This window comes from Antechinus flavipes, chromosome 4, assembly GCF_016432865.1.
Source record: "Antechinus flavipes isolate AdamAnt ecotype Samford, QLD, Australia chromosome 4, AdamAnt_v2, whole genome shotgun sequence".
Classification (NCBI taxonomy): domain Eukaryota; kingdom Metazoa; phylum Chordata; class Mammalia; order Dasyuromorphia; family Dasyuridae; genus Antechinus; species Antechinus flavipes.
In genome coordinates this window covers 439,747,752-439,770,836 of record NC_067401.1, presented here as the reverse complement: position 1 = coordinate 439,770,836, position 23,085 = coordinate 439,747,752, and the positions used below count along the sequence as shown (strand labels likewise).

General features: G+C 36.4%; 1 long non-coding RNA gene across 1 annotated transcript in view; it reads right to left on the bottom strand.

Moving 5' to 3' along the window:
- Positions 1-23,085, bottom strand: part of LOC127563009 (uncharacterized) — a 366,036-nt gene that overhangs the window by 171,197 nt on the left and 171,754 nt on the right. Inside the window, exon 2 of the long non-coding RNA XR_007953861.1 lies at positions 5,976-6,044. This is a non-coding gene — a long non-coding RNA (uncharacterized LOC127563009). The remainder of the gene's footprint in view (positions 1-5,975; positions 6,045-23,085) is intronic.

The window sequence follows — 23,085 nt, the reverse complement described above, 5'->3', positions numbered from 1 at the left end:
TAAAAGTTTGCTATTTGTACCAGGAGTGGTTCAATATCTGGTAAAATGGATTACTCAGAGCCTTTTAATAAAAATATATACAAATACCTACAGGTAAAAGCAGTTCCCAAGGCAGTTAAAAAGCAGTTCACAAAAGAAAAAATAAAACCTATGGGCAGGGACATTTAAAGTAGTCAGTGAGGAGGTTCCCTGTGGTTTCTGGAGATGTGTGCCAAAGTTCTAAAGGTACTTTTAACATTTGGCTGGTTTAAAGGGCTCACAACTGGGTCCCAGATCAATCCACCTATGGAGTGTAGTTAGCTGGAACTGCCCAATGGTGCCCCATATAGTTTCTGTGCTTATAGAAGCCCTGGTTGATGTAATAAGAATTTCTATGAGAGTGTGAGGGGGAGGCGAGAGAGTTCACTTATGCTTTCCTGGTTCCTCTAGTATCCTAGCCCACAATATATCGTGATAATCATGAAACTTTGAACTTCCACATTGCTTTTTGACCTCCCAACATCCCTTTGAAGAAGGACAGATATCCTCATACTTATTTAAGAGATCAAGAAACCAAGGTTGTAAAAGGTTAAGGAATTTGATCAAAGTAACTAAACTGATAGGTGTTATTCTCTAGATCCAGAAGCTGGGTCTTTACTCTTCTATTAGTTCAGGATGACTTTGGAGCTTCCCTATGATCTCTTACTCCTGGGAAGAAAAAGGAGGCTGACAGAGTTAAAAACCACACTTTTGGCTAGCACATTGGAGGGTGATCTGGTAACTTTTAAAAGATCCTTCCACATGCTCTTTTTATCATTCTTAGCAAATAACAAGAATATATTCAGCATCTGGGTACTGTGGATACAAAGACACAGCATAATCTGTGCCCCCAAGGAGATTAGATATTCAAGTAGGGGGGAAAGATTATACATTCATATACATACATATATGTATATGTATGTATGTATAGGATAGCAACAAAATTAATATGAGGCAGTTTGGGGAGAAAAAAATAACTTAGGGATGAAGAGAGTGCACAAAGAGAGTCCTGATGAAAACCAGGAATTTTAAGAGACAGAGATAAGAATGCATTCTGGACCTGGGAGATTCTAGCCATTATAAGGCATGAATACTGGAGATGGAGCTACTAAAGGTAGCTTGTAGGCCAGTATGATGGGACTATGGACTATTTGAATTATAGACTCATGGATTTAGAACTGGAAAAAAAAATCAAGATCACAGATGCCAAACACTTCTCTGGAGGCTACAGTTCTCCTAAGTGTAACTGAAACTAGATTAAAATGTAATTGAGAAATATTTAACAAAATAAATAAAAATACAATAGAAAATTTTTGTTCATTATTTTAGTCATTTCAATGATATCTGAATCTTCATATCCCCATTTGATATTTTCTTCAAAGGCAGCTATGCTTATCATTTCCTTCTCCAACAAAGACAATAGAACATAGATAATGTTAATCTGTGCTTTTCTAAGTTAATATGCACCAGCAGAGATCCTTATATATGGTTTATGAATCCTTATTTCTACTTGGTTTTGACTCCACTGAGTGGAGTAATGACTGAGGATTGAAATGCTTTTATTTTACAGATGGAGAAACTGAAGAGGCTAAAGATAAATTGATTCCTCAGGTCTTACAAGCATCAAGTGCCAGAGGTAGAAAGGACTAATACAGGAGATAGGGAGGATGCAGGTTGTGAAGAACTTTCAGTGACAAACTGGAGTTTGTATTTGATTTTAAAGGAAATTTTGAGCCTTTGGAATTTCTGGGGAGGAGTAGGAAAGGTGGCAATGGAGATATGATTTGATTTGTATTGAAGAAAATCATTTTTATGGAAAATGCATTGGAAGGGGAGACACTTGAGGAAAGAAAACCAAAAAGGAAACTATTACAATAGTCCAGGAAAGAAACAATATGGGCCTGAACGAATATTTTTATTTCATTTTTTTTTTTTGGTGGAGGAAGAGGAACTTCTGGGAAATTCTCCTAGAGAAGGGAAGTCACTAATTGACTTGTGGTTCATTAGCAGCGCATACCAATTAGAGCCTTCCATTTGCTTTTTGTTAGGAGAAGTGTCTCAGCTACCCTAGAAAGACCTTTTGTTTTTGTAGGTTCCATTTCTTCCTTCTTAAAAGTATGCCAACTGATATTTGCATGTTTCTGAAAGGGCAGCAGACTTCCTCTCTGAGGCTCTGACTACCCTTGGAACTCTACTAGCTGTCACCCCTGCTCACAGGTCCCTTTACATTTCAGATCACCTAGGGCTAGAAGTGACCCCTTCAACTGGCAAGAGGTTGCTGGCACATTTTTCCTCCTGGCTTTTACATGAAAGGTATAACAAATCTCCTTTCGGGGTATAATGTGTTTCTTTTAGAAGTCAGACTGCCAAAAGGGAAATTTTTATCAATGGCTTTTAAAAAATCAGACACTTGGATGAAAATACAAATCTGTGGATGACATGATGCTGGAAGGGAGAGTTAATTCACTAGGGACAGAGTCAAGATCCAAAAAGGTCTTGACAGGCTGGAATGATGAGCCCAATCTAACAGGATGGCATTTAATAGAAATGACATGGTTACTAGGCAGTTAGATCAGGGAAATGCTGTAGAAATAACATCCAGAGATCTCAGCCCAGCAATCGACAAAGTTCCTCAAAATATTCCTATACAAAAGATGGATAGAAGTGGAGAACGGGTGAATTAAAAACTGAATGAAGGACCAGATCCAAAGAGTAATGATAAAGGGATTGATGTTAACCCAGAGTCGTTAGTGGAATGTCCTCACTCAACATGATTTTATTGATAAACAAGAAGCCAGTCTTAGAAAGAATACATTGCAGCTTTCTGGATAATAGCACAGGGGCTGGAATGGGGATTTCACTAGCATGGGGAAGTGCCAGGTGAGGAAATTCGCTCTTCCAATGTAGGTCAGTACTTTCTCTTCAATTTGTAGTTTTAGAGAGTCGCCTACCGAATGGAGAGATTAAGAGATTTGCCCAGGATCATATAGTCAGTATATATCAAAGACAGAACATGAACTCAAGTCTCTGACTTTGAGAAGAGCTTTCTATTGGATATAACATAATAACTCTCATGCTAGTAATGAGTGACATTAATGTAGTGCTTTAAGGATTGTAAAGCACTTTTACATACATGATCTCTTTTTATCCTCATCATAATCCTACATGACAGGTACTAATAGGGATTTTTATCCCCATTTTATAGATGAGGAACCCAAGACTCAGCAAGTTAAATGAAATAAAAGGTGTTAGAGGCAGCATGCTTGACCCTAAATACAGAGTTCTTTCTATCACACATTACAGTCTCTCATGGAACACAAACATGAGATGACTATTAAGTATGTTGGATGATAGGGTCAAGATCTATAAAGACTGGTACAATGGGCTGTATCAGATAAAGGATTTAATGGAAGTACAGTTTTTCCTTCCACATCATGACTTTCCATATTATGATTTTGACATATTATGGGTTTACATAAGAAATTAAATGCAATTATTTGAATTTGTGAAATTCAAATTTTACAATTTGAAATTTTGGGAAATTCACAATGAAATTTTGGGAAACTTATGAAAACTACAGATGACACAGAAAAAAGCTTACAAACTCAGAAATGCATAATACATATACATATATATCATTATATATTATCAACATATTTTATCTTTTAATGCCATACTAATTTAGACTTCTTCTCTGGTATGAAGGGAGGACTAAAATTTTTAACACGAATTTGCCAGCTTATGGAAACACATACCTCTAATCCCCACAATGTAGAATGTTAACTATAGTATGATCATAACGAGGTATTAAAAAGGATGGGAAACTACAATCAGGAAGACCAATTAGGTGGCTTTTATAAGAGTCTAGTCAAGAAGAAATGTAGACCTCATCTAGGTAGGATAGAATAAGCAGTAATTAATAACAAATCGACAAAGTACTTCATATGTATCATCTTATTTGATCAGCCCAACAACAGCAGGAAGTAATTAGTATGATTATTTCCATTTAACAGATGAGTAAACTGAGGCACAGAGGTTAAGTGATTTGTCTAGTATCACACGTTAGTTAAATGTCTGAGAGGAGGTTTTCTTGACTAGTTCTTGAGTGACTAGCTCCCTACTCATTCAAGAGAGAACTAAAGACATGAGATATTCATCTGGAGTCACTATAATGTGGTTGTTGCTGTTATTTGTCCTTTATTCTCTCAGAGGACCAGGACATCAGGGAGGTGACACCATGATGTTCAAGTAAATTTGATCTGAATGAGGTAGGGCTGTGCACAGTCACCAGCCTCCCTTTCTCCTCCAGAACCATCTGGGTCCAGCGGCAAGATATGGATCAGGACCCTGGTGATGGCTCTGGATGCATCAGGAGAACTTAGCATTTTTAAGCTGTCTTTAACAGGTCTCAATGTGACCGAGACAACCCCCCAGTCAGTGATTAGAAATGGCATTGTGAGGCCCCAAGACATGAATTATTAGCTCGATGTGTTGAAGAGAAAAGGAGATTGTTTAACATAAGTTCCTTTTGTTTTGTTTTTTCCCTTTTAGAGCTTCTCAGGTATAGGATAAAGTAGAGTCTTTCCCACTGCTTCTAGATAGGAGCACACAATTCTGGGTTTTGTAGAAGACGACATTTGTCACAGTTTCCTAATCTACTGCTTTGATCATAATGTTCCTCTACTTGAAAGCTTTTGGCAGCTTCTTATTGCTTATCAAATAAAGTTTAAACTACCTAGACTTGCATTTGAGGCTTTCTAAAATATAACCATAACCTAGCTTTCTAGCCTTTTCTCATGGTATTTCTCCTTCATTACGTGGCATCCAATCCCATTTGTCTCATCAACTCCCTTCCATCTCATTCTGCCCATCACCTTTGCTCAAACCGTCCCCATGTCCAGAATGGGTTCAACTGTGTCTACTGAAATTCTTGCCTTTGCCCCAAATCAAACTGAAACTTTATTTGCCTGTGAAGTCTGCCCTTATCTACTCCACCACACAGCCAAAAACAAATTCTCCCTTTTCAGATTTTCACAGCAAGTCTCTTTTCTACTTAACTACATTTTGCCACTGGTATATATTGGGATGTAAGCTACTGGAGGGCAAGGTCTATGCTTTGATTTTCTTAGCTTTATATATTTTATTGGCTTGCCAATCTAATTTTGAATCTAATTTTCTTAAAGTTGTTTTTCTAGAAGTGATGATACATTTGTGGCATTTACTTCTCCTTCTGTCTCCTTTTCTGTTCTAGTTTGGTCTCCTTTGTGACCAAGGCATGTATTTATAAAATTGCTATCCAAGGTTCAGGGGTGACCTTGAGGCTAAGGAATAGCCCAACACACACACAAAACACATTGTGCATAAGGGGATAGAACATAGCACCTTGGTTTCCTGCCCATCCAGTTGTGGCGATGCTCTCAAAGTCACAGAGTTTTGACCTGGGTTTCAAAATTATTGGATAATTGAAAAATGAAATTTTTTTTCTTTTTGTTCCTTTTTTTCTATCTAATTGATGTTTCTTTTCTCTGCCTCTTATGCAAAGCTACATCCCATTTAAAAGAGAAAAAGAAAAACATAAGCCTTGTAACAAATATACATTTTTGTTTCATTAATAAAATCTCTTCCTTCCTGCTAAAATTTATTTATTTATTTGATTAAAGCTTTTTATTTTTCATAACATATGCATGGACAATTCTTCAACATTAGCCCTTGCAAAACCCTGTGTTCCAATTTCCCCCCTTTCCTCCATGATCTCTCCTAGATGACAAGTAGTCCAATATATGTTAAACATGGTAGAAATACATGTTAAATTAAATATATGCATATATATTTATACAATTATTGTGTTGCCTTCCTGCTGTGATTTTGATATGTTCATAAAGCTTTAGATTTAGAAAAAGTCTAGTAGAACTTTGCTTTCTTCTCAAGAAAAAATAAATTGAGGATAGATTATTTACCTGGGTCTAGTAGGCTTCATGTTCCTCAGGACCAGATGAGATGTTCAGAGAAAGTAAATGATTTGTCACCTAAAAGAAGAAAGGAATTATTCCAATGAATTATTGATATAATAAGAAGACTACCCAGTTACTTCCTGGGGAATGACCAAGTGAGGAAACTTCCTTTACCAAAAAAAAAAATTGTGATTACAATAATATCTCACATTCATATAGTGTTTATTTTGTACCTGGCACTGTTTTATAATTATCTCATCTGATCCTCACAGCTATGTTGAGAGGTAGCTACTATTATTATCCCCATTTTAAAGATGAGGAAACTGAGGCAAACAGATTTTAAAGGACTTGCTCAGGATATTTCAAAGATATTAACTGAAATCCAGTCTTAACTTTTTTTTTTTTTTTTCTGAGGCAATTGGGGTTAAGTGACTTTCCCACTTACACAGCTAGGATGTGTTAAGTGTCTGAGGACAGATTTGAACTCAGGTCCTCCTGACTTTAGGGCTGGTACTCCAACTTCTTAACTTTTAAGGACAGTTCTCTATCCACTAAACTATACTGCCTCTTGCTTAATTAACTAATAAAATAATAGTTACACGATTTTGTTAAATAGGATGCAGAAAACTTAATCATCATCAAGTAATTTAAATGAGATTTATAAAGCATGCTTTATATTTATATATTTATAAATATACATATATTTATATTATTATATATAAATACAAATATATATATATAAATATATTTATATTGGATTTAAATAATAATCTTTGTTGATTTAAGAAAAATGTTGAAAAGAATACAGATGAAGACAAAGCTCAGTTTTAAGTGTTCCAGTAGAGCTTCTTCTTCAGTTTAACTCCATGTGGACAAGATTCACCTGACTGCATGTGAGAAGGGTGATGGGGCCGGGGAGGGGCAGATGTGTTTGCTAGCGGGAGATGATTGTGTGAAAGCAAGAAATGGGCCAGTGATGCTAGTGGCTCAAGAATAAGCTGAGACAACTTGAAAAGCCACAATGGTGCTTGGATGAGCTTTGTAAATGAGCAGCATGGCTGAGCCCAGGAGGGCAGGGAAGGATCTCACCTGCCTGGGGAAAGGGGTTAATACAAAGATCAATCGCCCTCTTATCTTGTTAGCGTTTAGACAGCCCATCGATGCCCCATGCTTCCTCTGAATGTAAAAATCCCGGTTAGCCATTGGAAGGCTGCCACCATCCTGGCCCGGAACCCTAGTTCTCTCTGCTCCGCCAGTAGGAGGGAGAGGGCCAAACTGTGACCCATGAAAAAACCGTGCACCTGTTCCTCTTGCAAAAGCAGATGTAGGAGCAATCAGGGAGTTAGACCTGCTGTAGGGAGTAAGGGGGTTGGGGGGTGGGAGGGGGTTGGTTGTTTCTTTGTGATGAATATCCTGGGATTTTGATATGTTCATAAAGCTATCATTATAGCATGAAAAATACTTGGGTTTACAAAAATAAAAACAGTAGGAGGATTTGTTTTTCCCTATGGGAAAAAATATATATATCCCTGGAGTAGGATATGATCACTTGATTAAAAAAAAAATACAATGATTTACCAGCTCATTTTCTTTTCCACAAAGGTCGTGACAGATTTTCAAGAGTCACTAACCAGAAGTGTCCCTTGTCTCTTGTTACTTGTTAATCGGTCTTTTTCTTGGTCCTCTGGGACGGAATTTTCATCTTGGTTCATTACAAATAGCCAGCAATAAAAAAGACAGAAAGAAAGCAAACAAAAAATACCTCAGAACTAATGGCAAATGCCTATCTAACCACTGGAGGAAAAGGAGAAATTACTCTTTAAATACAATGGTGATACTGCTTTCATCCCTGGTTCTTATTGCTTAAATTACTCAATGTATCTTGCCAAAGTATAAAATAATGGATCCCTTTGGCTTTCTTCCCTAACCTTCTGCTAGAAGTTTTTTTTTTTTTTAAACTAGGAATTAGTTTAAAATTTGTTCAATAATTATTTTTAAATTGTTTATTAATTATGAAAAATAGTTTATTGAATTAGAAATAGTAATAGCAGAATTCATTGGAAAAACAAAAAACCCAAGAATATAAAAATAAATATAAAAGAAAAATGTAAAGGAAGGAAGCTTAAAAGCACCAGATCTGAAACTCTATTGTAAGGCAGTAATTATCAAAACTATCTGGTATTGGCTAAGAAATAGAAAAACAGATCAATGGAATAGAGTATATAGACAATTTGCAGCAGCAAATAAATATAGTAATCTTGTATTTGACAAGTGTAAAGACTTAAAATTTGGGGACAATAACTCATTATTTGGATAAAAAATTTTTGGGAAAACTGAAAAGTAGTGTAATAGAAACTGAGCATAGAACAATATCTTGTAATACTTAATGGTATAAGATCAAAATAGAGGCATATTCTGTTTTGATGGGACTATCTATTCCAGATTATGCAATCTCTGTAGTCACAAGAGTATTCATTTTTTTTCTTTAATTAAATTGTTTATAATTAATTTTCTGTTTTTTAATTTTAGGCATGTTTATTATTTATTGCCTATTATCCTTCAAAATATTAGTGTTTGCTAAGTAATATTTTCCACTTTACCTTATTTGTATTTACAATCAATTTATAATCAATATGGTCAAAAACATATCTCTGACAGTAAAAGTTAAGATAGATAAGAAATGGTCTAGAAATTAAGAAGTTGTTCATGGATTTCTAAAAGCAGCAAAATGGAGAAAGCAAGAAAGTAGATTGAGTATTGCTCTATTTCTGTTTTCATTAGCAAATGAAAAGCTGTGAACATGGGTCAAGTAAGAAGCCATTGAACAAAGGGTTTGGAGTCAAAGGACTCAGAACTCTATCTCTGTTACTTACTAGCTACATAGTTGTGATTACACTTGACCTTTCTGGATCTTAGTTTCCTCATCTGTAAAATGAGGTAGTTGAACTGGATAGCCTCTAAAGTATCTTCCAGCTTTCCCTGTATGATGCTGTGATTGTTGAACTTCACTATGTCCCAGAAAGCTCTTCATCCTGGAAGATCCTTTCAGCAATGGAACTCTGCCCTTGGGACTTTTCCCTCTGATTGGAAGGCCCTCCCAGAGGGTGCTTTCTCCAGCCATCTCTTCAGTTCCCATCAGGCTATTCTTTTTTTTTTTTAATCCATCATACTACATTTTATTTCATCACAGTTCTACAAAAGGTACAATTCATTGAACATATCTTACCAAGGCAATACCTGACCTGACTTAAAAAAAAAAAAAACTTATTGAATAAAACAAGCATTTCCATACTGTAATATAATAATAATAAAAAAAGATGATGGCACATGAAATGTCAAATCTATTAAATACAACTTGATATTCCTAGTAAATATATAATAAAGTTATTATGTAATTTTCTTTTTTTTTCTCATTTTCTTGTCTCCCCTCTTCCTCGTTCCCTTGCTTTAGAGATGACCACCATTAGACACAAATTTGCATACATATATGTATGTACATGTATATATGCATTTGTATATATACATATACATATACATATATACCAGCTGTTCTTCTCTGGACTTCTCCATCATATCCCTATTCTGGGTACTCCCTCATTTCTAACTCCTTTTTCAGTTTTCTTATAGGTCTTCTTCTTCATCATAATGTAAACTTTTTAGGGCAGGGACTGTCTTTTTGCTTGGATTTGTATTTTTAGCACTTTGCACAGTCCCTGGCACATATTCAGTACTTAAAAATATTTAGTAAGACTGAGTGAATTTTCAACACAAGATCAAAAATTGAATGATTTTTTTTTGCTGAAAAAAGAAAATTGGAATTGAATTTTACTAAAAGTTTTAAAAATTAATTATGAAAACCATTTGGAATTCATTGACATAATACTTGCATATATGACATTTCAATATGGGTTGGAAATGGTCCAACTCATTGGTTGTATTTACTACTCTAGTGGTTTTTACTACATGTTACCTATTTCCCTGGAAATTAAAAAAGATCAATGCGATTAAATTATAACTACTCACCTCTCCTGTATAGATATATGATGAAGAATATAGATTATTTTTATTTTATTACCTCAGCATGTGGTGATATAATAGAAGAGAAGGTTAATGTACTCTTTTGTCATTTGATAACTAGTTTTTTCACTTGCTGAAAAGCTAAGAATCAGGGATATAAAAATGAAAAGAAATGAAAAAAAGATATAGGGTTTGTCCTCCCAAGAGCTTACATTCTGATAAAGTTATAACAAGTATTTAGTTAACTGTATTTAAGACATATACCAATTAACATAAAAATAATCCCAAGAAGGAAAAAGTACTAAAAAATGGGTGGATCAGAAAAGGCTTTGAGGAGGAGGGCCATCTGAGCTGTGCTTTGGAAGAAGTTAGGAATTCTACAAGATGATAAAAATGTGAGGCAAAACTTCCTGGATCATAGTTACATTACTAAAGAAAGGACAGAGCATCCTGTCCCAGTAATCTCAAACATTAGGAAAGTTAGCCTTTGGTCTTTGAAAAATTAGGTGTTGTCCTAGTTCCAAGTTCAGGGATTGGGTCAATCCTTTTACAGTGAAATTTTGCTGAAATGTATTTACAATTTATGCGTAGGACATTGTTACAGATGAAGGAAGACTATTGGATAAAGATAATAACAGCTAATAACAATTACTTTTATGAAGTGCTTTATAGATATCTAATTTCATCCTCTCAACAACCTTGGGAGGTAGGTGCTATTATTGCCCCTATTTTACAGATGAGGAAACTAAGACAGAGAGGTTAAATTATTCAACCATGGATACACAAGGTATGACATAAATTTGAACTCAGGTCTTTTTGACTGCAGGTCCAGCACTTTATCCAGGGCATCCCTTGGTATAGAAACCAGCTAACCTCTTGATTTTGCTTAAAATAAATAGCAGTTTCAGCATCATTAGAAAAGTCTGTGAAGCAGGACTAGAGATGATTATAAAGGGCAATTCACTGAATTGTGAATGCTTTAAGCTCTCCTTGGTGAAACACAATTACAGAATCAGGACTGTGGGAAGGTAGTGGGCAGACATTGTGCTGTGGCTTCCTTTGCTAAGGGAAGAAGGATGCATTTAAGAGTCATTACTGAATTCCTCATTTCTCTGTTTGCTCCCATCACGCAACAATGGCAAGATTTGTGTTTCAGTGAAATCACAGACTGTGAAGTGTTTGGGGGAGAGGCAGATTTTAGCTTTAAAAAAAAAAAAAGGTTCCCATTTAAGATCTGAGTGAATTAACATTAAGTATGAAGCCATTCCACCTTTAACCACATTTCATTGTGCAAAGGTAATTTTAAATAAGCACTGAGATTCACAGTCGTAAATGTTGCCCTGAAAGTGATTGGTCCATTTTTTATTTTGTTTAAATGGGCTTTTCAATTTGAAAATTCAGGGTTCAAGGAGTTTTCACTACTTCCCTGAGAGGTTCAGTCGGACTAGTTCAAGGTTCAATGGCTACCAAGCATGATAACAACTTGAGCATAACATAGAGAGAATTACTTCCTTTAATGAGACTGAATCATGAGCTTCTTTCCAGGCCTGACTTTAATATGGATGGGAGTGGGCTTGAGGGTGAGTGGGTGAGGGGAAGAGTGGATAGCAAAACCTAATGAGGTCAAAATTAACCAAGGCTGGCCCATGTGCTTCTAACACTCTCTTTTTTTCTGCACAAATTCCATGGCTTCCCAGAAAATGGGGTTCCAGGATTCAGAATGCCCTCTGAATCCCCTCTTTCTCTGGGAATCTCTAGAGCCCTTAGAAGTCCAGATCCAAAAAGGGCGCTTCCAGGTTCCCTTGAGTTCAAGTGTTTCACACTTCTAAAGCAAAACAAAACAACTTTCATGTTTAGGATCACACTATTATAGATTTAGATCTGGAAGATCTCAAAAACCATCAATAGATAAGGAAATAGGGTGTCTTGAGCTATGAATCCATTAGTCCGAAGTTATAGATGGAGTTAGGATCTGAATCCTACTCTACTGACTCTTTCTACTGTATAATATATATGTATTGTATACGTGTATGCTGTTGGTATTCTCCTTCCGTCAATATTTCATGGATATCACTGCTCCGAGATGGCGAGAAATTCTATATTCCTCTTTATAGTCCCAGTGTTTGATATTATGTCTAGCACATAATGGGTGCAAGACATTCTTTTTAAGCAATAAATGCTTGCTAATGCATGAATTGCCCACTGAGTTGATCATCTTTTAGCTCCCTCAAATGAGTGTATATTCTTTTCTTTGGCAACCTTTTAGAAGTCCTAAAATATCTTAGATAAATGTAGAAAGATGAATGTTTTGAGTCCTAGAATGATAAAAGTTGAAGTGTTAAAAATACATTCAGTGTTTTCAGAAACCAGTTAGACTTCTGGTTAAGAGATGCTACTTACAATGTAATTTGAGGGCAAAGCTCAGTTGACCAAGGGAAAATCAAAACACTTCTAAGGCATAGGATAAATACTTCCAGTTGCATATGGGGACAGAATAATTGATAGGGCTTTCAGTTCCCTGAATTGAAATGCTGATATAATTGTAACAAAAATAAAACTAAATCTGAAATATTAGGCCAAAAAAAAAAAAAAAAAGGTCTAAGAGAGAAAAGGAACAAATTTAGTATCCCTTTATAGGGAAAAGGTTGGCATATTGAATAAAAAGTATGAGTTCTGCCCCAAAAGACTAGGGTACAAGTGCCAACTCTTCCATGTACTAAATGTGTGATGTTGCTAAGTGACTTTACCTCTCTAAGCCACGGTTTTATTTAAAATGAGGTATCCCAGACCATTTCCAATGGTCTTGTGATGGAGAGAGCCATCTGCACCCAGATAGAGGGCAGTGGGAACTGAATATGGACCACAACGTAGTATTTTCACTCTTTTTGTTGTTGTTTGCTTGCTTTTTGTTTTCTTTCTAATTTTTTTTGCCTTTCGGATCTGATTTTTCTTGTGCAGCATATTTGGGGAAATATATGCACAGAGGAATTGCACATGTTTAACATATATTGGATCACTTGCAGACTTGGGGAAGGAAGAGGAAAAAATTAGAATATATGGTTTTGTAGAGGTGAATATCGAAAATTATCCATGTATGTATTTTGAAAATAAAAAGCTATAATTTAAAAAAAAGAAAAAAAAGTAAAATGAGGAATCCTGGGATCACAGAGTTAGTTGTGTCTTGAAAAGCCATCAAGTTCAACCAATAATTTCATTCTACAACTTTAGTGGGGAGCAGCAAAGCAGTACGGTGAATAAAGTTAGGAAGATTCAATTTCATGAGTTCAAGTCTCAAATACTTAGTAGCTATGTGACCCTGAGCAAGTCACTTCATCCTGTTTGCCTCAGTTTTCTCATTTGAATTCACTCCTACATACATTATCATTCAGATATATTGCCACTGTGTAGCTGACTTCTACAAAATATGTATGTTTCCTCAAAATATCATGTTCAAAAATTTGCAAATACCCAAAGCTTCAGTTCCCCCACCTGGAGCACAACTCAGTGATGGTCTCTGAAGGGACAATCATCATATTTTGTCAGCTGCCTTGTCTTTTTATAATTTGGATCTATGGAAATGATAATAGAGAGAGCAATTCTCCTGAAATTGAAAACACAGGACACATCCAACAGGATGACTTTGGCTCTTGCTACAGATCCAAAGGACATTAATAAGAAGGGACTTCATCTCTCCACTTTCTCCTTTAATCAGCCAGATGTCTTGGGCTCTATTTCCCCCCTTTTGCCTGGGAGAGAACCCGGAGGCCCCCTAATCGAGATTGTCTGAACACTGACATTACTCGGGATATGCAAATTTATGAGACTAAAGCAGTTGCTGTTTGCTTGGTGTGAAAAAAGCATTCCTTCTTATAAAAACAGTAGGGAAAAATTAGTTCTCTTGTTTGTACATTTGTGATTCTTGGAGGCTGCTGATGCCTGCCTCATCTGTTCTTAACCCTTGTCATGAATTTTTCTTACAGAGGCAGCGTCAGGGTTTTTGCTTCGAACAACAAATTGACTGGTCCCGAGAATCCCCTCTGGGGCATGGGTCCTGCCCATAGACATCCAACCAGTTAAGAGCCAAACCACAGGCATGAGTTGCACCCCATGCCTAGATAAACAAGCAGGTAAGTGTTGGGGAACACATTTGGTGGAGGATTCTTACCATCTGGAGTTGCTATTTAAAGGAATGAATTTATAGACATTCCCTGGAAGGGGGAAAGTGTGGAAGGGAAAAGACCCAACAAATGACTTTGTTGGAGCATATATATGTTAAAAATAGTAAGGGGATGAATAAAAATGCTTCCCTGATAGCTTAATTCTAATTTCAATAAATATTTATGAAGCTCCTACTATGTACAAGGAAGCTTCTTCCTATATTAGATGTGGTGGGTACAACTATTAAACCAAAAGGAGTCCTCATTCTCAAGGAGCTTATGGTCTTCTTTTCCTTCCTCCCTCCCTTCTTTCCTCCCTTCTTTCCTCCCTTCCTTCTTTCTTTCCTTCCTTCCTTTCTTCTTTCCTTCCTTCTTTTCCTTCTTCTTCTTCCTTCCTTCCTTCCTTCCTTCCTTCCTTCCTTCCTTCCTTCCTTCCTTCTTTTCCTTCCTTCCTCCCTTCCTTCCTCCCTTCTTTCCTCCCTTCCTTCTTTCTTTCCTTCCTTCCTTTCTTCTTTCCTTCCTTCTTTTCCTTCCTTCTTTTCCTTCCTTCCTTCCTTCCTTCCTTCCTTCCTTCCTTCCTTCCTTCCTTCCTTCCTTCCTTCCTTCCTCCCTCCCTTCCTCCTTTTCTTTCTTTCTTTCTTCTTTCTTTCTTTCTTTCTTTCTTTCTTTCTTTCTTTCTTTCTTTCTTTCTTTCTTTCTTTCTTTCTTTCCTTCCTTCCTCCTTCCTTCCTTCTTCTTTCCTTCCTTCCTTTCTTCTTCTTTCTTTCTTCTTCTTCCTCTTCTTCTTCCTTCCTTCCTTTCTTCTTTCTTTCTTTCCTTTCTTTTCTTCCCCCTTCCCTACTCTTCTTCCTCCTTTTTTCCTCCTCCTCCTCTTTCTTTTCTTCTTCCTCTTCTTCCCTTTCTTCTTCCTCTTCTTCTTCTTCTTTATTAGGGAGAAGGAGTGTTTATAACATCTACACATACAGATATATAGATGTTAATTTGAGGAAGAATGACAGACCCTCTGAGTTTAAAGAGCCTCAGAGGCCCTTACCTGAATTAGAATTAGTGATTATCTAGGATTTTCTTTGAAGAGTTTTAGTCTGAGGAACCTTCCATTTCTGGAGGCAGGCAGGTTGGCCTACCTTGGGGTTTCTGGCAAAATGTTTACTGATATTAAACTTAAATTTGATTCTTGGTAACTTTGTAAAGAGAAGCAAAAACCGTTCCAGCCCTCAGTGAGTTCACATTCTAATGGAGGAGACACCATACAAAGTACTATATATAATATACTTTGTAACATATCTTATTTATACTACATTATATAGCAATAATAGCATGTATATGGCTCTTTAAGATTAGCAAAGTGTTTTACAAGGCAACTAAATGTCACAGTTCACAGAGCACCTGGTCTGGAGGAGTCAGAAAAACTCATTTTCCTGAGTTCAAATCTGGCCTCAGACACGTCTTAGCTCTGGGACCCTGAGCCAGTCATTCTACCTCTTTGCTTTGATTTCCTCATCTGTAACACGAGCTGGGCAAGGAAATAGAATACACTTTACTATTTCTCCCAAGAAAACCCAAATGGGGTACTGAAGAGCCACCTATGATTGAAAGGAATGAATTAAAAAGTGCCTTATCCATGACCTAAACGGAATGGTGATGCTCACAACCTCCACTCACTGTCATTTACAGACGAGGAAACTGAGACTGAGAGATGTTATAAGACATGCTCAATAACCCACAGCTAGGAAGGCTGAGGCGAGATCCAAACTCTGGGCTCCCTGACTGCAAGCCCGAGTGATCTTGGAAAACTCAAGCAAGAGGGAGGGGAGGGAGAGTGGGGAAAATGCTTCAGGATGTAGGATTTGAGCTAAGTCTTAAAGCAAAACTTTGCTCCCACTTCTGTTCTCTATGAATAAACCACAGAATCTCACTCTAGGACTAGAGAAGTCACAGAATTTCAGAGGTGGCAAGGAACTGAGGGGCTATCTAGTCCAACCAGAATCATTAAATGGCCATCCAGCTTTTTCTTGGAAAAAACGCTAACATCTAAGGGGATCTAGAAAGGCTTCTTGAAGGAGGCGAACCATGAGCAGAGTTAGGCAGAGGCAAGGTTGGAGTTGGTTTTAGGCGTGGGTCATAGATTGTAAAAGCAAAGCAGCAAGAGGTGGGGTACAAGGTTCAAGAAAGAGGAACTGGGCAAGTTTGACTGGAATAGAAGGGCTTATTTGTTAGAATGACCCAAGACTGAAAAGGGCATTAAATGACCCTGAGTTCATTGAAGTGGAGGAGTTAGCATTTTTTCTAGCAACAGAAAAGAATTATAAAATGTTCATGAGTCTGGGAGCAACACAGTTAGACTTGTGGTTTAGAAAGATTATTTTGGCTGCTGAGTGAAGGATAGAGAGGTTAAGAGAGAGAAGGGAAACCAGGAGTCAATCAAGAACTCCAGGGCTTAACTAATCTCCTTTAAAATTGATAAAAGATAAGAAAAGCTTTTTAATGAATTCTAATGATACCTTAACTTTAAATAACTTCTTACTTTTTCCCCCCGAAGCATTTTATCCTATATTATCTTAATAGAGATGTACCACAATCCGGTGAGATGGACACAGGTATTATCATCCCCATTTCATAGATCCTTAAAACAAGTCTCAGAAAATTTATAGGATGCCCTTGAGAAGAGAATGGTAGGGTAGGGAAGAGATAGAATTCAGATATCCCTGTTTTCAGATCTTTGGGTCAAATTTTTCCATTTGGCTCAATGATGGACTCTTTAAAAGCTCAAACAGGGGAAAGGGATGGTATATGGGGAAAAGTGAGAAATTTTTAGTTCCATTTCTAACTAAATTCAATAAAGAGGTAGCCATTTAGTGTTTTTCAATTCTAATTAGTATTTTTGAATGATGGACTCTTTAAAAGCTCAAAAGGGGGAAAGGGATGGTATAGGGGGAGAAGTGAGAAATTTTTAGTTCCATTTCTGATTAAATTCAATAAAGAGGTAGTCACACGAAGCCACCTTGTAATTTTGGGCAAGTTGTTTAATTTTTCACCTGTTAATTGGGGGTATTGGACTAGTTTGGCGGTCAGCAAACTGGCTCATGCAACCTAAGAATGATTTTTTACTTTTAAAAATACAATGAAATTTTATCTAAATTTTAAAAGTGATTCTTAGCTTACTGGCTGCATAAAAGCTGCCCTTCCAGCTCTGTCTAAGATCCTGTGATCCTATGACGCTATGTCCTCATGAATATATTTATGGGGGCAAGAATATCATTAAGCATTTTTTCCTTTCCTTCCATTCCCAATACATATTTGCAAGTCTTTAAACCAAATAGATTTCTTCATTCTTGTAAATCCTTTATACTGCTTCTCAAGTCCTTAAATTGAGACTGCTTCTCAATTAGGTTGCTCCCAAAAAAGTCTATTTAGCTTCAGAGGAATGGGAAATATTCGTTTTTATCTAATAACAGTTTTATCAATGTACTCAGAGTGGCTTATTTAAAATCAATAAGCCAGTCTGGTTAGGATGGACAGCAAATACCAGGCCCCCTTCTTATAGACTTACTGAAACCTTCTAGAGTGATCATAACAATGACAATTTGTTCACTGATGCCATGTCATTTCATTTCTTTCTCCTCATCTGAATTTCTGATGACAATAATAGATTGTTCACTTTAGGAATCTCTGACTGCCTTAATCTTGGAAATACAAGGTAGAAGTCTCAGACAATCCACTCCCCCAATCTTTTTTTTTTTTTTATGACAGCATTTCAAAACCTTTTCTATTCCTTTTTCTTTGGCATCTTATGAATAGAACTTCTCACTGATGGACACCCTTCACCTAGTTATAATGCAACTTTCCAGACAGATTATAATTTAAGTGTTGTATCTTCAGTAAATAGCTATTATTTATAAATTAACCTGGAACATCCCTCTCTCCTCATTTTTGAATTGCACGAGGAAAAGGTGATTCCTGAAAAGCTTTAGAATGAAAAGCAGGTCTGAAAAAGAAAGGAGAAAAAAAAAAAAAAAAGCAAAGTACCTTAATTATTTCTCTCCTTCCTGTGGAAGGAGAAGGCTCAATTGCCCTCCTAGGACCCTTTAAGATGCTTTAACAAAGACACCTAACAAGATACTAAATAGAAGACCAGAGTTTTCGAAATCTGGAAGATGTATCATAGGAAAAATGGAGAAACCTCTAGGTAGAGCTAGCCTGTAAGATCTAGTTCTATTTCAATTCTTATAACCAAAGAATATGACTACTGGGGTGTGTGTGTGTGTGTGTGTGTGTGTGTGTGTGTGTGTGTATGTGTGTGTGTGTGTTGTGTAGACAAGGTAAATCTCCTGGGATATGTGTGCCTTTCAATCATTGTGAGGGGAAGGAAAATGGAAAGGAGGGAGGAGAGAGGCAGAAACAGAGAGAGAGAGAGAGAGAGAGACAGACAGACAGACAGACAGACAGACAGACACTGAGAGAGACAGACAGAGAGACACAGAGATAGACAAGCAGAGTCAGAGACAGACAGACAGACAGAGAAACAGAGAGGGACAGAGAGACAGAGAAACAGAGAGAGAGAGACTGAGAGAGACACAGACAGACAGAGAGATAGACAAGCAGAGTCAGAGACAGAAACAGAGACAGACAGACAGACAGACAGAGAAACAGAGAGACAGAAAGAGAGAGAGAGAGAGAGAGAGAGACAGAGAGAGAGACAGAGAGACACTGAGAGAGACAGAGAGAGAAAGAGAGGAGGAGGAAAGGAGAGAGGATTTAGATAAGGTAAATGTACTGAGGTATGGACACCTTTGAATGGTTGGGAAGTCTCTCAAGGACTTCCCATTCATTCATTTATAGATGTTTATCATTGGAGCTGGGTGGGTAAATGGGGAGTGGAGAGAGACAGATTGAAGAGGAGGGAAAAACCAAACAAACTGGGAGTGGGAAGTACAATCTAGCTATCCTGGTTTATGAGACTGCAGCCTAGATCGATTTTAGCTTCCTAATAAGTTATCAGTTATTAGAGTTGAGCACCTGTCACCAGTTAATTTGTAACCAGGGTAAGCTCATTGTACTTGAGCTAGTTGAGACAAGAAATTCTTCTAATACAAATGTAGCCCTACTCTCTGATGGGGAAGATTATTCATTATCTGGATAAGATAATATTCAGTGACAGTTATGTTGTGATTTGAAGCTTAGATGGTCTTTTTTATACGAATTGATAATTTATGGAATTAAAAATTATGAAATGAGGCAGGCAAATCTGGGTCTTTGGGTTCTTTCTGGGAAAGATCATGATGGTGGCAAGAAATAGGGCTGTATCACACTTTAATGATCACAGAGGATTTGGGGGCAAAGTATACAGAAAGTACCACGATGAGAGGTGAAAAGTGTATAAAGGCAGACAGCACAGAGACAGGGTATAGGGAGGAAAGAGGCAAGAAATATCAGTTACATAACCAAGGATTAGCATTGGGAGCATCTGGTAGCATGGAACTGAAGGTTTGGAATTGGAGGTTTCATTTTTAGTTTTTTTTTTTTTTAGTTATTAATTGGAAAGCAGATTAATTCTTATCTAACCAGATATACTATATCTTGGGTATAGTTTATTAACAGATTCAAATCATTTTAGAGTTGTCAGTAAAACAACTATTTACTATTGTTTCCTCAGGCACACTGGAAGCTTGAAGCAGTTGGTCATATTGTGGGCATAGAGGTAAGTGTGGAGCTAGAAAGACTCAACTTTATATTTGATCTCAAGACACTTTCTGGCTGTGTGACTCTGGACAAATTACTTAAGCTCTGCCTCAGTATACTCATCTGTAAAATCAAGATAATAATAGCAACCACCTTACAGAATTGTTGTGAGTTAAAAAAAAATATATTTGTAATGCTTTTAACAAAATTCCTAACACATAGTAAGTGCTTAAGAAGTACTTGCTAACCGGCATTTTTGGGTTGTTGTGAGAATCAAATCAAATAATATTTGCTAAGAAAAACACAAACAAACCAAAAAAAAAAAAAAAAAAAGAACAAAATACTGGCAAATAGTAGTCACAATATAAATGCTCTTACCTAAAAATGCTTTATTCCCAGAAGCCACACCTTCCCATAATTTCCTGATGTAGAAATTAAAAGATCATAAATTGGGATTTAGAAAGGATCTTGAAAGTCATCTAGACCAACCCCTACATTTACAGAAGAGGAAACTGAGACCCAGAGTAATTAAAGAAATTGCCTAAAATCACACAAGTCTGTGTTGGCTATTTCTTTTTTTTCCTTTCTAAATCCTAGACAAATAGAAAAGGTACAGAACAAATGCTACAATGTTTTGGATTTATAGTCTAGGTTTGAATTCATCCTATATGAAGTCCACCTAATCCTGAACTTCTTAATCTCAGGTACATAGACCCCCAAAAGATTTGTCAACAGATTTAAGGAGTTATGTCAATTTTGATGGGGAAAAAGTACAATTTTATTTCCACTGATTTTGTAATAAAATTTGGCATTTCCTTAATTCATGAATGTAGGCAAGATTACAATAAATAATATCCGTGTCTTTGTCAATAATAAAAATAACAGATAATTTCACATAATAGTTGTAGCTATTTTAAAACATATTCTTTATTTTAAAATTACTGTAATTATTTGTAAATATTGCTAGACATTATATCACAAATTTGTTTTTCAAATAGTTTGATAATACATTTTTAAAAGTCTTCCTTTGTAATTACATATATTTTACTTAATGCATTTAAAGCCACTAGTTTAAATTCATAGACTTTACATGAGTCGAAAGGAGTCCATGATACAAAAAATTAAGAACCTCTGTTCTAATCATTTCATCTTTCTGGCTTTTGTTTTCTTCTCTATCAAATGAGAGAGTTAGAATATCTGATTTCTAATTTCCTTTCCTATAGTATATCTATGATCTCTTGATCATCCTAAAGTCCCATCTAATTTTAATTTCTGAGAAACCTATGATTTTGCTCTTTAACATCTGACTCTAGACTCTCTTCTCTACCTTATTTATATTACTCCCCTTTCAATGCTGACATTATAGCCAAATGGATGACCAGCTGTTTTCTGAATTGTGCATGACATATCCTGGCTGCCTGTATCCAGGGTGGTCTCCCTATAAGATTACTTCCATTTTATCAGCTAGATAGATAGGCAGACAAACAGACAATAAACAGACAGACAAATGAATAGATAGATAGATAGATAGATGAAACATATGACCCCCTCTTACAAAAAGCCTGGACATTGGAGATGGAGAACAGAACATTGGGTACAGCCTAGGACATTGCCCTGCCAGCTGTTTCCACAACTTAATTAAATTCCTAAATCCCCCATATTATGTGTGAATATAACTGTACGGCATGTTTTTCCCCCAACCCCTTTCCTTAGCAAAATAACTCCATTCTTAATATAAAGAAGCATATAAGTTTCATAGTCACTTCCACTGGTTACACCCTCTAAGCAAAAATTTCATATAGATAAGCTTAGGTGGTCCCAAGGCACTGCCTAAACTCACTCTGCCATTTGCCCCAGATAAACCTCCACCCCTTCCCCTTATATATAGTTAGAACCTTTTAAAATTGTATTAATAATTTATGGTTTTGTTGGTTGGTTAGTCAGTCTTTGCCAGAGGCAACTAGATAACTTGATCACTGACTCACTCTCAGGATGGGAAGCCCACCTGACTCTGCCCAAGGGGAGATATGATCTGGCTTTGGGGGTCTTTCCTAGGATCAGCTCTGGGTGGACAACTCCCATGGGTCTTGCCCAACACCGTATGTGGCCCTAGACAAATACACCCACTATTACAAGAAATATCAAGTTATTCATGGTACTGTCACATTTCAACATATATACATAGTCATTTAGATATTGTCTCCCTCCCTTAAACCTTTAATTCTTTAAGATCAGGAAATGTTTCCTATATTTCTATCCCCAGGGTTTAGCATAATTTTATAAAGCATTTCAGTTCAGTCATTTTTTTAAATATGTTTGACTCTTCATGACCCCATTTGGGATTTGCTTGGCAAAGATAATAAATAGAGTAGTTGGCCATTTCCTTCTCACTCATTTTACAGATGAGGAAATCAAGGTAAACAGGGTTAAATGACTTGTCCAGAAGCACACAATTAGTAAGTGTCTGAGGTCAGATTTGAACTCATGAAGATGAATCTTCCTGACTTCGGACCCAGTGCTCTAATGCACCAGGGCACCACCTCATTGAAGGGTTGATTTAGTCATTCCCCCATGCTTGCTTCATCACTTTCTTGGCGAAATTTTCTTCCTTTAAGTCTTTTTAAAGGAATTTAAATTCCTTAAAGAATTTAAAATTAAAAAAAAATTTTAAATGTTCTATCTTCTCTGTAAAACCTTTGTCTGATCACAGATGAAAAGATTTTTCTCCTTTCAAATTTTTTCTAGAGTAGTAAACCATTCCTTTGCCCTTACCTTATAAAATATTTAGCTGTGTATGTGCCATATTGCTAGGGATGAATAGAATTTAAGATCCTTGAGGACAGGGACCATTTCATGTTTTTTGTTTCTCTAACATTTAGTTCTGCACTTGATACATAATAGGAAATTAATAATTGCTTGTTGATTTGAATGCAAATCTTATTTCACTCAGTATAGTACTCACTTTATTAAAATTAAATAATTTCTAATAGTGAGTTTGAGGACTAGGACTATATTATTTTAAAATTTATGCTTTCCTAAATAAAGCCTGATAATTCTCTCTTGATTATCCTCAATTTATTCTACACATATCTTGGTTGTACAGAGTTATTTATATGTATTCTTACCCATTAGATTGTGACCTCCTTGAAGGAGGGATTATTTTTTCTTTGTATTACTAATGCTTAGCACAGTATTTGATACCTAGTTAAGTGCTAAAGAAATCTTCCTTAAACTGATTGTGTCTGAATGTAGACTGAAGCATA